This window comes from Scyliorhinus torazame, chromosome 16 (assembly GCF_047496885.1).
Source record: "Scyliorhinus torazame isolate Kashiwa2021f chromosome 16, sScyTor2.1, whole genome shotgun sequence".
Lineage (NCBI taxonomy): Eukaryota > Metazoa > Chordata > Chondrichthyes > Carcharhiniformes > Scyliorhinidae > Scyliorhinus > Scyliorhinus torazame.
The window spans coordinates 40,792,959-40,806,898 of record NC_092722.1 but is presented as its reverse complement, the minus strand read 5'-3'; the positions used below and the strand labels follow the sequence as shown (position 1 = coordinate 40,806,898).

The following is a 13,940-nucleotide window of genomic DNA, read 5'->3' as shown; positions in this document are numbered from 1 at the left end:
GACTTTTGGACGGCCCGGCACGTTTTCCGGCCCTCCACTGCTGCGGCAGTGCTGTAAAACTCCATCCTTTGTGTTTTATTGTGAAGTGCAACACCATCCATTTGGCATAAAGCAATCGTCTTTTTATAACAAATCCTCTTAACTCATTCATTTTAACCAAGATTTCCTCAGACACCCTGCACCAATCCTCACAGCTGTCACCCAGTGCTTCAACATGCATACTTGAGCCCCAAAGTGATGGCCTCTCTGTGGGTAAGTAGCTAGACTCCACTTGGGTGTGTCTCCGTCCGTCCGTCCGTCCGTCCCCCCCCCCCCCCCCCACCCTTTCAGAAGGATTGGTTCATAAATCATTGGGAGATTGGACACATTCAAAACCTTGTTTACTAATCATAGCTGTTATAACGTGAATGCTTCATCCAACAGTATAGCCCTGGGTGTTCAGTGTTTGCGGAATTGCGGTAATACCTAAAAAATAACTTTTCAATCTGCCAAGCTGGAGGAAATGGGCCAACTGCTTCCAAGGCACTGGTAACAGTGAGAACGTTCTCTGTCTCTGTCACTGCTGTCTGTTCTCAATGCACTGACGGCCTACAAAGAAACCAAAAATGACCTGAGCTATTTAAACCATTGCAAAATCCAAATGATTCGGGATTAAAAATGAATAGATTTGAGGAGATGTATAATGGACACTGCAACCTGCAGACCAATCTTATTGCTGGGGGAATAACCTGTTCCAAATATTCCACGCATATAGGCCAAGCCAAGGGATACGGTCTCTTTTAATGATTGTCAAACTGCGAGTAATGTCAAACTAACACACAACCATTGTATGGGGAGCTGTTGAAATACAACTGCCCATCTTACTTTGCAAAGGGAGCTGTCAGAATTGGAGAACTGGTGATATCACTTGATGTTGGAAAAGCAGTTGTAGGGCTGAACCCGCATGGGATGTTGGACATTTTTTGTAAGTCTTGTGTTTTGTTTTCTAAGGAGAGCGGTTTTTATTCCTGTTAAGGTGTTGTCGAACTTGCAAGTTATTTCAATTCTGCTCTGCCTCGGGGCAAAGCAGGCCTGTCCAATTTGTGAGGCAGCCTTCGCTGGGAGGGAAGCCACTGCCTTCTCATTAATGTGACTGCCCCTTGTCCGCTAGAGGCCTGGTATCAACTCTAGGCTGCCGTTCGCTCAACTCTGGGAAGGACAGAAATTCTGGGGAGGGATGGGACCCTTGCCTCCAGGAATTTCCGGGTGGGAAAGAAAGGTTTCCTGCCTCGGGTTGTGGGGAGGGTCAGGTCATCTGCTTCATGATCTGCGATGCGGGGAGGGAACTAACTGGACACCCGCCCCCCCAGTTCTGAGAAACACTGGACTGAGACTGAAGAGGATTGGAGTTGCCCATCTCAGCTCTGACAAGGTGAAGTGTATTAATACATTGAGATGGTTTCCCCTCAGCCACTGGAAGCCTGACCTTCCCATTCTCAGTCAAGCAACTCAAAGGAAAAAAATCTCTTGGAAGTAAAGCGATCGAACATTAACCCAAAAACCATCAGACGCGCTATGCAGATTTCTCTGAGCCTGGTATCTGCGTGTAAGGCAGCATACTGGAGTTTGAAACGACTTGTAAGTTCGACATCTTTTTAAAAGCATTCCCATTCACTCGGGGGTTCTTTTATTTTTTTTGTAAATTAGGTAAAATAATGCTACCGATACCGAAAGAAAATGGATTTATTTAAGAAACTAAATAGAAAATTTATGCTGGGCAAGTTTAGATTCAAATTGTTTTATCCCCGCACTGTGAATGCTACCAAAAGCTCAGCGTGCGGCTTCAATTGCAAGCAAATTAAAATAAAACCTATTTTAAAATAAATGGCACATTTCTTCTGTGGTTTCCTCTATCGAGGTGTAAGTCACTATAGCAGAGCGGCTCACAGGTTGAAAAACTGAAGTGTCTTATCTCCAGGTATCATGTTCTATGTGCAGCAAGTTTCTCCCCAGGTCTTCTGGAAAATTAGGGATTCTCCCACTGGAGCCAGGTTGGTTATGAGGTGGCCCGAGAGAGAGGTCTTCAGGATGAAACGAAAAGCTACGATGAAGTAGCTAGCAATAAAGTTGGCGAAACAGAAACTAGAAGGTCCAAATTTTTTTAAAATCTTTCAAAGAATCAAAGAGGAGGTTAGAACAGTTCGAACACCATGAATTGGTGTCCAATCAAAGCCCATTAAAAAAAAAAACATACACGTTGAAGAGGAGAAATGGGGTATGTTGAGAAGGCAGAAGATGAGGGTTAGACTGGGGAACCATGTGGAGAAAGACACTAGGACAGATGTTTTGTTTTCTATGCCAGAATATTTATAATGTTGCAGAGGAGCTGCTGAATCTTGGGTACAGTTCCAAAGGCACCAGCACCCTCTGGCACCTTGACTAAACAGACATTGTTTTCCATGTACTCTGAGGGAGTATTTAACATGGAAAGTATCACCGCTGACTCTGATCCTGTCCTCACCCAATGTCCACATAAACACAGGTTACTGGATAGTGATCACGAGCAGAAACCTTGTCTGATTTTATTTCCCCCCCCCCCTCCCCCTTGATTAAGGGTCTATTGAAATCACGAGGAGCTTCCTAGTTGGTTTGTGGCTGTGTTAATGTACCCCGAGAGAGGAATTTGGTACAAGCAAATTACATGTTTGTGCAACAACAGTTCCGAAGAGCTGCAACAGAAAATTCCACCAAATCTTTAAAACAAATTATTTCCTGGGATGTGGGCGTCGCCAACCAGGTCAGCATTTGTTGCCCATCCCTAATTTCTCGCCAACAGAGTGATTTGCTCGGTCTTTTCAGTTAAGAGTCAACCACATTGCTGTGGGTCTGGCGTCACATGTAGGCCAGGCCAGATAAGCGTGGCAGATTCCCTACCTTAAAGGACATTAGTGAACCAGATGGGTTTTTACAACAACCGACAATGGTTTCATGGTCATCATTAGACACTTAATTCCTAATTTTTTTTTAAAAACCAGGCTTTGTGAGACAGACAGGGAGTTTATTGCCCAATCTCACAATACCCCAGCAATAAGGAGCCATAACTTTTCTTGGTGTAAGAAAACCACGGAGATAGATTCCTCATGATTTCCGACAGATTGTAAGTGGAACTTGCTCAATCCTCAGCAAACACCCATGAGCGGATAACGGCAAGGACAGGTATGCCCCACCCCTCTAAAAGGACCTTATGATGCTGGCCTGCAATCACAGTTTAACCTTTTTAAAACAAATTTAGAGTACCCAATTCATTTTTTCCAATTAAGGGGCAATTTAGTGTGGCCAATCTACCTACCCTGCACATCTTTTGGGTTGTAGGGGTGAAACCCACGCAAACACGGGGAGACTGTCCAAACTCCACATGGACAGTGACCCAGAGCTCAGATCGAACCTGGGACCACGGCTCCGTTTGACAGCAGTGCTAACCACTGTGCCACCGTGCTGCCCCTAGTCACAGTTTAACCTTGATGAAGGTTTGCACGGGGCAGGGCTTCTTATACATTCAGTGCGAAGAATATCTTCTGCCGTTGAGTTAGATCATGGGTTAGCACCCCGACTTCATCTGTCCGTCTTTGCGGCAAACCCCCACTTTCTTTACCTCACAAATCAGTACATCTCAGTTTTGAAAGCTTCTGCTATCCTTTTGAGAGAGCATGTTTCAGATTTCAGCTCCCTTTTGTGTGGAAAAAGTGTGTTCCGAATTTTCTTCTCGATGTGCTAGCTCTCAATTTAAGATGAAGCCCTTTTGTCTCATTATATCTCTTCCCTCCTAATTTCTTTTGTTTTTAATCTGGTATTCCATTCTCCCATCGCTTCAGTGCACTGTTCTGCAGCACCCATGCTCGCTGCAGTCAAATTGAACTGCGCTGCCCCAATTTGCATTGGAGCACTTTATAACGCCCTCTCGGATATAAGAGTGCAGAGATTCTGATAATTGCTGCTTGCTGAAGTACTCATTAGCTACCCAGTTCCTGCTTTGGCTCCCAGAAGCCAATTATCCAAGAGTTCCCTTTCAATTGGTGAATGAGATCTTCGAGTGGATTGGGGTCCACTTGACTATCCCTCCCCCCCCCCCCCCCCCCCTCCCCACACACACAACCTATTGACAACTCGCAATCGTTCTGCACCATTTTGCAACACATTCTTCTCCTCAAATGTTACAACAGTGCAGTTTATTTTTACTTTTATTGCTCCAATAGTACAGCTTTTGAAACCACTTGTGCCATAGTCATCAATCGCCCCAAAACCTATGCTAATGTTTAGGCCTCTGCTTTGATTCAGTTGCTGACACTGGCTACTGAACCACAAGGGTTAAAATCTTGCTACGGGACTTGAGCATAAAACTATAAACTGACATTCGAGTGCTCTACTGACTTTCAAACGGTGATAGGTTAAACCAAGGCCCCATCTATATGACCTGCTAGTTCAGGTGGACGTTAAAGATCGTGTGGTACTCCCCAAAGAAAAGCAGGAAGCTCTCTTAGTGTCCAGGAGAAGATTTCCTCCGTCAACGTTTACACCTTCAGCCAACACTACCAAAAGCAAATTCACTGGTCTGTTTGTTGCCATTGCTGATGTTAAATTTTAACAAAATGTCTGCTTCATCTGACTTCAGAACAACAGTGATTCCACTTCAAAAGTAATTCATTGGTTGTGAAGGGCTTGGGGATATTTGTGAGAGGTGATGAGCCTCTATGTAAACACAAGTCTTTCTTTTTGATGTTCCAATATGTCTGGTCCAGCTCATTTATTAGACGTCCCCCTTCCATTAAAGCTTCAGGAACCTCCTTTTGATAATTCAGAGTGGTGAAGATTTAATGAGGGGAAGCTCATGTAGACAATCAGCATAAATTGCAGGCAAGAGTTACCATACTGCCAGATGTGTAAGGCAGTGACTTGTTTCAAGTTCTTTCATCTGTATTTTTTGCTTAAAGCTGCAGGTCAAGGCCCAGCATTATAATCGTTGGCTGTTATGTCTCATTTGAACGTTTGTACTAATTAACAGCATGTTCCAATAGCACACTGTCTTCATTCCAAGCCCCAGGAGCAATGCTCGAGAGTTCTAGTAAGCTTATTCATGCTAGTGATTTCCACTTTCATCAAAAATGTAGCACGGGCCTTTGAGATATTGAGCGAGAGATAACATTTTAGATCTCTCCCCACTGCCTGCCAAATATAAACTTTGATAAAACCTGAACTCTTCAATCAGTGCAAGTATTTGACCCTTTAAACACTGGTATTGACGATTGTGTGTGTGGGTGGGGGGGGTAGAGGAGAGGAGAGAGTTGTAGAGTTTTCAGATAGTTTTCCGCTCATCAAAGAGAAACTGATGCTTGTTCGGGTAAATGCAGCAGTTCCAATTGTAGATGCCCAATGTCTGCATCACTGGATATCAAGACGTAAAGCCACCATTTGAATAAATGTTGGAACAGACTCAAGGAGCTAAATAGGACATAGAACATACTGTGCAGAAGGTGGCCATTCGGCCCATTGAGTCTGCACTGACCCACGTAAGCCCTCACTTCCACCCTATCCCAATAACCTATCCTAACCTTTTTGGACACTAAGGGCAATTTAGTATGGCCAATCCACTTAAACTGCACGTCTTTGGACTGTGGGAGGAAACCGGAGCACCCGGAGGAAACCCACGCAGACACGGGGCGAATGTGCAGACTCTGCACAGACAGTGACCCAGCAGGGAATCGAACCTGGGACCCTGGCGCTCTGAAGCCACAGTGCTAACCACTATGCTACTGTGCTGCCCCCATTTTGGCCTAGTCCTGGTCCTATGTCACTCAGGGCACCACCACTGTTTCCCCCACGCCAGTGTCAGTAGTTTCTTTAACACAACACCATTCCTTTTTTAAAAAAATTCTTCCTGATGTTTCCCCCAGCATCATAATCCAATATAAAGTTTGCATGCAAGCAGCCCAGAGTGGCACACCCAGAAACATTGCCACCAGGACTATGCCATTAGACAGGAGTGTAATTTTGCAAACAGAGTTACCACCAGAAGATTAGGTCCTTTCCCATGAGTGAGAGGCTGCTCATGCAGGGTCTTGCTCTCTCATTTCTCCTCCAGGCCTCTGTTATTCAAAGCAAGGAGGAAGGCTGCCCGTTTTCCCAAGTCATGTAATTCTTTCATGAATCCACCTCACAATGGGGCAGATTCAGAACCGAGGGACGCAGGTAGGTAAGATTAGGTTGCAGTGGAAACCCGTTCTGCAATATAACGGGACGACGAGTTTTAATGGAGAGATGAAACTAGTGTAGTCTCAGCAGACCCACTTTATTTTGTTTGGGATGTTTACAGTGTCTACAGAGAGGATATCCTTTCTGACCAAAGTTTGATTAGTGCCCAGCCTACTTCCTCCTTAAAACTATTATGGACCAGGGTTTAGAGAACCCCAAAGTGTATCATGGAGTTCACCTGAACCACAACTTTTAATAGATTTAATAGACAGGTGTGGTACAGCAGAACTGGAAAAGTATTTTTTAAAGCAAAACAATGTTTATTCTATGAACTCAAGTTAACCTTTTTAAAACATACAGTGAACATCTCAGCAACCATTAATTCAAATACAACCCCCAAAGAATACAACACTAAGTAATCCTCAATAACTTCCCAAACAACATCCAGAAGACAAAAGAAACACCTTTTAGCAGAAGCACATTAGGTTTACATTCACTACTGAGAACATTTCTAATTCTGAATTCACCAAATGATCAAGAGATAGACTTTTCATGGCAGAGAGAACAACAGTACACCTGCTCTGTCTGGCTTCAGCTCCAACACTGAAAACGAAACCAAAAAAAACAGACGCACTCAAGCTTTTCTCAAAGTAAAACTAAAAAGCAGAGCCAAAGCTCAGCTCCACCCACACTCTGACATCACTGCAGTAACATAAGCAGACAGACATTTCTTAAATTGACATTCTCATGACAAAACTCCTTCCGCCTGTCAAATGGCTGATTTTTTTTAATGTTTGTTCATTTGTAACTTAGCTGAAGAATGGTTCTAGTTTTGTGGATGATTAGATGGTGGAGACTCTCACAGCGTTGAATTTAATGGGTACAAAAATTCCACCTTGTGAATTTGGCATTTAATCGGCTGGGGACCCGCCACCTTGCTGCCTCTGCCCTGATTAAGTCTGATGGGATGGCTCATGGATGGCATTGCTACCCCACTGCCAATTGAGGGTCTTAAGTGAGCAATTAATGCCCACTTAAGAGCCTCATTCCACCACGACTGGTATTCACCCAGCAGTGGGTGGGAGCCCTTTCATGCAGAAAGCTGGAAACAAAAACCCTGACAGGGTTTGCTTCCGGGGCTCCCAGCAGCGATGCTCATCATCGGTGTGGGATGGCTCTCTCGGCGATGCTGGGCCTCGGGTGGGTATGTTCCCAGCAGCTGTGTCCGACTTCCCAATGGCACCGCTGAGCAATGAAGAGCTGCCGACCTTTGGCTTTTCTTAAATAGGGAAACCGGACAGCCTCTGGATGGAAAACCAAAGAATGCAGGTCAATGTCTGGCATCTGTGGACACCCAATCTCCAGAGCAAACAATCCACTCTTTTCCTGACATGGCGTACATGTTCTCCCCTGCTGGGACACCTTCCACCTATAAAGCCGCGGAATGTATAGGAAGATCTTGTTTGATCACCACTTTAAGATGTCCCAAGTTACTTCACAACCAATGGATAGCGATGAGGCGTAGTCACTGTTCAGTGGATAAATGCAGTGGACGGTTTGTGCACAGCAAGATCCCACAACAGCAAATGAAATTAACGACCAGGAATTGCTCACTGTTTTTCCCTTGAAAAATGCCCCGGGATTTTGTTTACCAAGAGGTACTGAAACAGGAAGATTCAATTCATCACATCCAAAAATGCAGCACCGTCAGTCTGCACAATTCAGTGGATTGCACTGCCCGAAATGGAGTTGGTCACAGATTCTACAGTGACGTTCAAAAGGAAATTTGATATGTTCTTTTCGGGGGGGAAATATCGCAGGGATTCAGGGGAGTGGAAATAACCAGATACGTCTTCCCGGCTGTTTGAGACCGAAGTGCCCAGGTGCCGGAGTGTGACCTGAACACACGAGTCAAACTGACAAGTTTTGTAGTTCAGGGGCCTGCTGAGTGTGCAGGAAGTTTTAATAACACAACACCCTGCTTACTAACACAGCACTAGTCACCTTCCTGCCACTTGCCCTGCTGGAACCATCCCCAGAGGGACATCTGGAAGTAAGTGGGGAAATCCAAGTCCCCAGTGACTCGGGTTTGGCTCGTTCATCATCAACTGTGCCCTGGGGCACTATGCACCCACCTTGCCGTGGTATCAAACAGCTCAGTCCATCCTCTTGCAGAAAAGGCAGGGGATGTGATATTTAGGGAAGTTAAATGAATGATATGGGTGCTGGTGTAAGAAAGATTTTGTGTGGGATCAGAATAGAACTGGGGGCGGAGCTGACAGTATAGCAGTGGGAAATGTTATGTGATTTCCTGCAGCTTTTGTTTATTTTATGGAACTGTGTAATTCACTGGTCAGAACACTGGTCAATAGGGAACTGGGTAGATTGCTGATTCAACATCCTTGAGCAAATGGGTAAATTGAGCACTCAAACCTGGAATCAGGAACTGAAGGGGGGGGGGGGGGGAGGTTGGAACAGTTTAGATGTGCATGTGGGGGGTTTTGGGGGGGGGGGGGGGGGTCGTGTGGGCGCAGTGGGCTCGTTTCCCCAGGATTACTGTGGAGGCAAATAGCATGAAAGCATTAATGGGAGAATCAGATAGATGTTTGAGAGAAATGTTATTTGTTTTTTGGACCTGATAGATCCAGATGGCCTGTAGAAACATTTCTGGTCCTAGAGTCTCCGCTATGCACAAGTTGTGAGGACGTTTCACACAATGACCCTGTGGAGCTATGTATGTAATCGCTGATTCCTCTCTCTCCCCCGCATCACCTACAATAATGGATGAGTTCAAATGGAGCGGGTGGCCCTGGCAGCAGACCACCAGAGTGCTTGAATCCCATTGTTCAGTTACATTCAATCACCATTGCCCCATTGAAAGATTCAGAATCCCCTCCAAACTGGATGGACAGCAGGTTCATGAGACCAATCATCAGAAACGTTTGTATCCCAAATCCCATGTGAAACACATGGAGGTGGTTCAGGCAACAAATGGGAGAGATAAGTATTGGGAGGGGAGAAAACTAATCCTGAACTAGCAAGCATCCTTTCAACCTTTGTTTTCCTCAGATATCATTTTAGCACATTCAGTTTGATTACACCCGCCGTTAGAAACTTCAATGAGACCTGATGATCAAACCTGGACCTGGATGTGTGTGTGGTTTTGAGTCAGCAAGGGCCGAATTCTGTAGTTTCTAGTTTGCTGCCACAGAAATAAAAGTTCTGAGCAACCCTAAATTTCCCAAATTTTCACCAGGCCGCTGCATGCTAAATCTTTCAAGGACAATGTTTGAAGAAAGCTGCTTTAACTTGCATGGAGGAAAGGTTCCACTGCCAGCTAAGGCACCCTCAATCTCGAGTATCTCTCTATTCGAGATGCATCCACTCAGAGCAGAATGATCAAGCATACTTCCTGAGGATTAACTAGCTTTGGCAAGCTTCCAAATGTAAAACACAAAACGTACAAATCTCCTGGCTGCAATAGTCTGTCTAAGGCTAACTAAACAAATATTGTACAGGACACTGTAGCTGCACTGTTCTGGGGGTCTTGTACCAGCAGAGCCACAGACACGAGTAGGTGGTTGAGATGCAAAGTCAGTGGTCAGAAGGTTTCTCAAACTGTCGAGCTTCAACGCTCAACAAAGCAGCTGTGGTGTTCTTAGATCTTTTTCAACATTTTAAAATCTGAAAATTGTGACTTAAAAAAAAACAATAAAGGAGGAATTGATTTGTGGAAAATTCTGACAATTCATTCTTGTCGAAGTGATGAGCTTTTTTTGCAAAAGGAAAAATACATTTCTAACCATTTCATAATGTCCTTCTTATCTTCCACTGTGCTATATTTTGATCACTGTTTATAGTCTGTCTGGCTCTGATTGATCTTTGTCTGTATGTGTGTGAAGAACCTTTCACCCTCCTTCCCAATGTGTCATAACTCATTGACATTAACCCTTCCTAAACTCTGCATGCGTGGGGGATCTGTCACGTTAGCTGCACCCGAGAGAACAGCTATTCTGAGGCGATGGTTGGGTGAGTCTGCTTTCTCTCCACTCAATCTGAAATGCATCTGTACCATTTACAAGTGCAATGACAAAGGTGATGAATGCAATTTGATTCCACACTTGATGACTTGACCTTTGTTTTGATATAGTCCTTGGTTAAATGCTTTTATGTTGCCTCCTCTTTCAATCTTTTGCCCACGTTCTGTGCGTCCATCATTCTCCAGCCAACCGCAGGCAGAAAGACATTTTGCATGGCTCAGATCTCTGCCCATTCCGTTGAACTGTCTTGCCGAGAAGCCCATGAGGACTGCCCAGATGAGGGGCTGATTCATCTTTTCTAGGAATCCTCGAGGTGGGGCACATAACCTGCTTTTAGGGAAAAAGAAACATGCTTCTTCATGAAAAGGCTCCGTGAGTTTATCCGTTGAGATGCGGAGTGATAACGCCCAGTTTAGATCCCCAAACCCTACTGGATTAATTGACCTGAGCCCAGGCGGCAGTGCTGTTAACCGTCCGTGTCGCCGGCCTGCGAAAGCCAACCTCCGTTTTTGTTCCTGATTGCTAATGTGAGTCTCGACTAGGTTGGTCAAGGATAAGGTCATTTTGGCTAGGGACCCCTCGCTGCCTAGCACTCAAATAGCTCATTGACACTCTGTGTATAATTTGATGCAATAGACAATGTACGGCCCAGCAGGAGTATGTCAGTCTTTGTGCTCTGCGCAAGCCTTGTCTGATCTTTGTCTCAACATATCCTTCTTTTGTTTCCCCGCTCCCTCATGTACTGATCTAGCTTCTCCTTACACACATATATGATAATTTCTATCAAGTCAACTCTCATCCTTCTGCTTCTCGAATCAAAGGATCCCCAGCCTGTCCAGTTCTTTCTGATAGTTGTATCCTCTTAATTCTGGTCTTATCCTTGTCAATCAATCATACTTTTAAAAAAAACATTTATTAGAGTACCCAATTATTTTTTTTCCAATTAAGGACAATTTAGCGTGGCCAATCCACCTAACTTGCACATCTTTGGGTTGTGGGGGTGAGACCCACGCAGACACGGGGAGAACTCCACATGGACAGTGACCCAGGGCCCAAATTCGAGCTCGGGTCCTCAGCACCGTAGTCCCAGTGCTAACCACTGTGCCACGTGCCACCCTGTCAATCAATCGTACTTTGTTTTTAAAATAAATTTAGAGTACCCAATTCATTTTTTCCAATTAAGGGACAATTTAGTGTGTTCAATCCACCTAACCTGCACATCGTTTTGGGTTGTGGGGGCGAAACCCATGCAGACACGGGGAGAAAGTGCAAACTCCACACGGACAGTGACCCGAGCCAGGATCGAACCTGAGATCTCGGCGCCGTGAGGCTTCAGGGCTAACCCACTGCGCCACCGTGCTGCCCAATCAATCGTAATTAACTTCCTCCAAAGCTTCCTTTTCGTGATATGGAGCTCACGTGGCTCACACTTTGCCTGTGATTGCCTGGGTGAAGTACAGAATGTAACCAGCACCCACAAAACCAGAGGCAACAAGTGTGTGGGAAAAAACAGCAAAAATGAATTTCATTCTTGTTCACCTTCCTTCAAAGTTAGCACCCATCACAACTTGTGTTCCGAGAGCTGTGTTCTCACCCAGCTGCATCTCTCCACAAAAACCACCATTCTACTTCTCGGTGACCTTTTTGAAAGGTGTGCTGAACGAGTCCCACGCTGGACTGGTACCTCCTTTCTCCCACCGATTCAGCGGAAACAACTGACAGCTCTTTTATGTGAACTGTTGAACACTTGGTACATGGTCCTCCAGAGGAGGAAAGTCAGTGACCGTTTAACAATGGATAGAAAATACACCCCAAGTACTTCAACGTTTACATCTTCAGGAAGCGTTTTGCAGGCTGGCACATTTCTGTTGCGGTATCAAGATACCTTGGTGTGGAGCTGTAGGGTACAGGTATGTGCCCACAATTTCTCCATACACTTGAGCTCCTGACCCCAGTTCTGGCTTCGGTAAGATACTGATGGAAAACGGACACCACAGAGAGGGAGGGAGGGAGGATATAAGGGAAAGTCAACCCAGATTCTCACCTTCCAATCAGTACCAACAGAAAATTGGCTTTCCTGTTTAACTGCAAATGGTATACGTTACTGAAATGTATTAATTTACATCCCGTGGAAGGCTCATATTTGCGATATCAATAATTTGAACAAGAAGTTTCCCATGCTCTTGCTAACTGATTACCTAGTTATTGTCTAAATGGGCAGAGCTTTGTTTATAGGGATCCGCCATTGTCCTGGAAGGCTTAACCTCTTTAGGCATAACCTCTTTTGACCACCCACATGCAGTAAAGATGTGCCCCTTTCCCTACTGATAACCAAGCTCATGTTCCCAACTTCAGGCCAGCCTTTTTAATCAGCCTAAAAGCAAAAGGACGAGATTCAGATGTGATTCACCCCATGGTCAAATATCTTGCTACAACTCACTGTTCAGGTTCATTTCCGAAGAATGTTTATTTGAGTGGGTTACTCCAAGACAGGCGGTTCCTGTGGACCATATCCCATTGAGCAGTCCATGCCTTGCAGCAGTGGGAAGACAATGTCAACAACTCAGGTAAAAGCAAAATTACTGCAGAAGCTGGGAAATCTGAAATCAAAAGAGAAAATGCTTGAAATACTCTGAAGTTCTGGCAGTGTCTATGGAGGGAGAGAAAGAGTTAACGTTTAACTTGCAGCTCAATGTCCATTCTTGGGAATGGTTATGAACCTGTAACAATGGCCAGAATTTCTTTTGGAGCTGATGGGAGTTTCTCGGTCGCATGCTAGACCCCACATTACCTTTTCTCAGGAAGGCCCACTGTATAAAGAGATAGATGACCAGCCATGATCTAAATGAATGCTGAACAGGCTGAATGGCCTGCTCCTGTTCCTATGATCTAACCTTATGCCAATCAGGCCCTTATATCAGGCCCTTAACAGGACAGTGGTTGGGTTTCCCCAGGAATCAAGGACCCTGGGGGCAGACATCCCACCTGCTGAGAATCACCGGCCAATCAGAGGCTGGCAGCTCTTCTGCCATCAGGGAGGTGGTGGCAACCATTGGTACTACATCCACTCGAGTCCTCGGATCGAGGGGGAAGTCGGGCACAGGTGAGTGATGGTGGGTGGGGGCGGGGGAGTTGCAGGGTGAGCATCGGCAGCAAGGACACCACCCCACCCCCCTCCCCCCAGCCCGAGGCTTGGTCCTTGATCTGGCACTGATTGCCGTTGAGTGGGGAATCCGGCCGTCGCCCCAGCTACCACTGGGTTAATACCAGTGGCATGGGATGAGGCCCTTAATATTTGAATTCCATCCAAAGGAGCTCGACTCTGGGAACTCACTGAGGACATTTCCTCCATCCAAACAACTACAAACTGGGACAAACTCAACTATACCATGGTCGAGGCAGAAGAGTCTTACCAAAGATTGACACGCGACTCGAAGGAGATGGAAGAGTATTTGCATTGAACACGTGCACGGTAGCACAGTGGTTAGCACTGTTGCTTCACAGCACCAGGAACCTGGGTTTGATTCCCGGCTTGGGTCACTTTCTGTGTGGAGTTTGCACTTTCTCCCGAGTCTGCGTGGGTTTCCTCCGGGTGCTCCGGTTTCCTCCCAGAGTTCAAAAATGTGCAGATTAGGTGGATTGGCCATACTAAATTTCCCTGTGTCCAAAAAGGTT

At 45.4% G+C, this 13,940-nt stretch overlaps 1 protein-coding gene and 1 long non-coding RNA gene across 9 annotated transcripts in view; one reads left to right on the top strand and one right to left on the bottom strand.

Moving 5' to 3' along the window:
• The window catches only part of kazna (kazrin, periplakin interacting protein a), a 798,970-nt gene that overhangs the window by 661,345 nt on the left and 123,685 nt on the right, over nucleotides 1-13,940 (top strand). The window lies entirely within an intron of this gene.
• The window catches only part of LOC140392771 (uncharacterized), a 41,051-nt gene continuing 33,618 nt past the window's right edge, over nucleotides 6,508-13,940 (bottom strand). For 2 of the 3 annotated variants that reach the window (XR_011935423.1, XR_011935424.1), the window contains exons 3-4: nucleotides 12,706-12,865; nucleotides 8,734-10,595 (exon numbers count right to left, since the gene is read on the bottom strand). This is a non-coding gene — a long non-coding RNA (uncharacterized lncRNA). Of the gene's footprint in view, nucleotides 7,530-8,733; nucleotides 10,596-12,705; nucleotides 12,866-13,940 lie in introns of those variants that run through there. The other variant, XR_011935425.1, reaches the window with a different exon arrangement.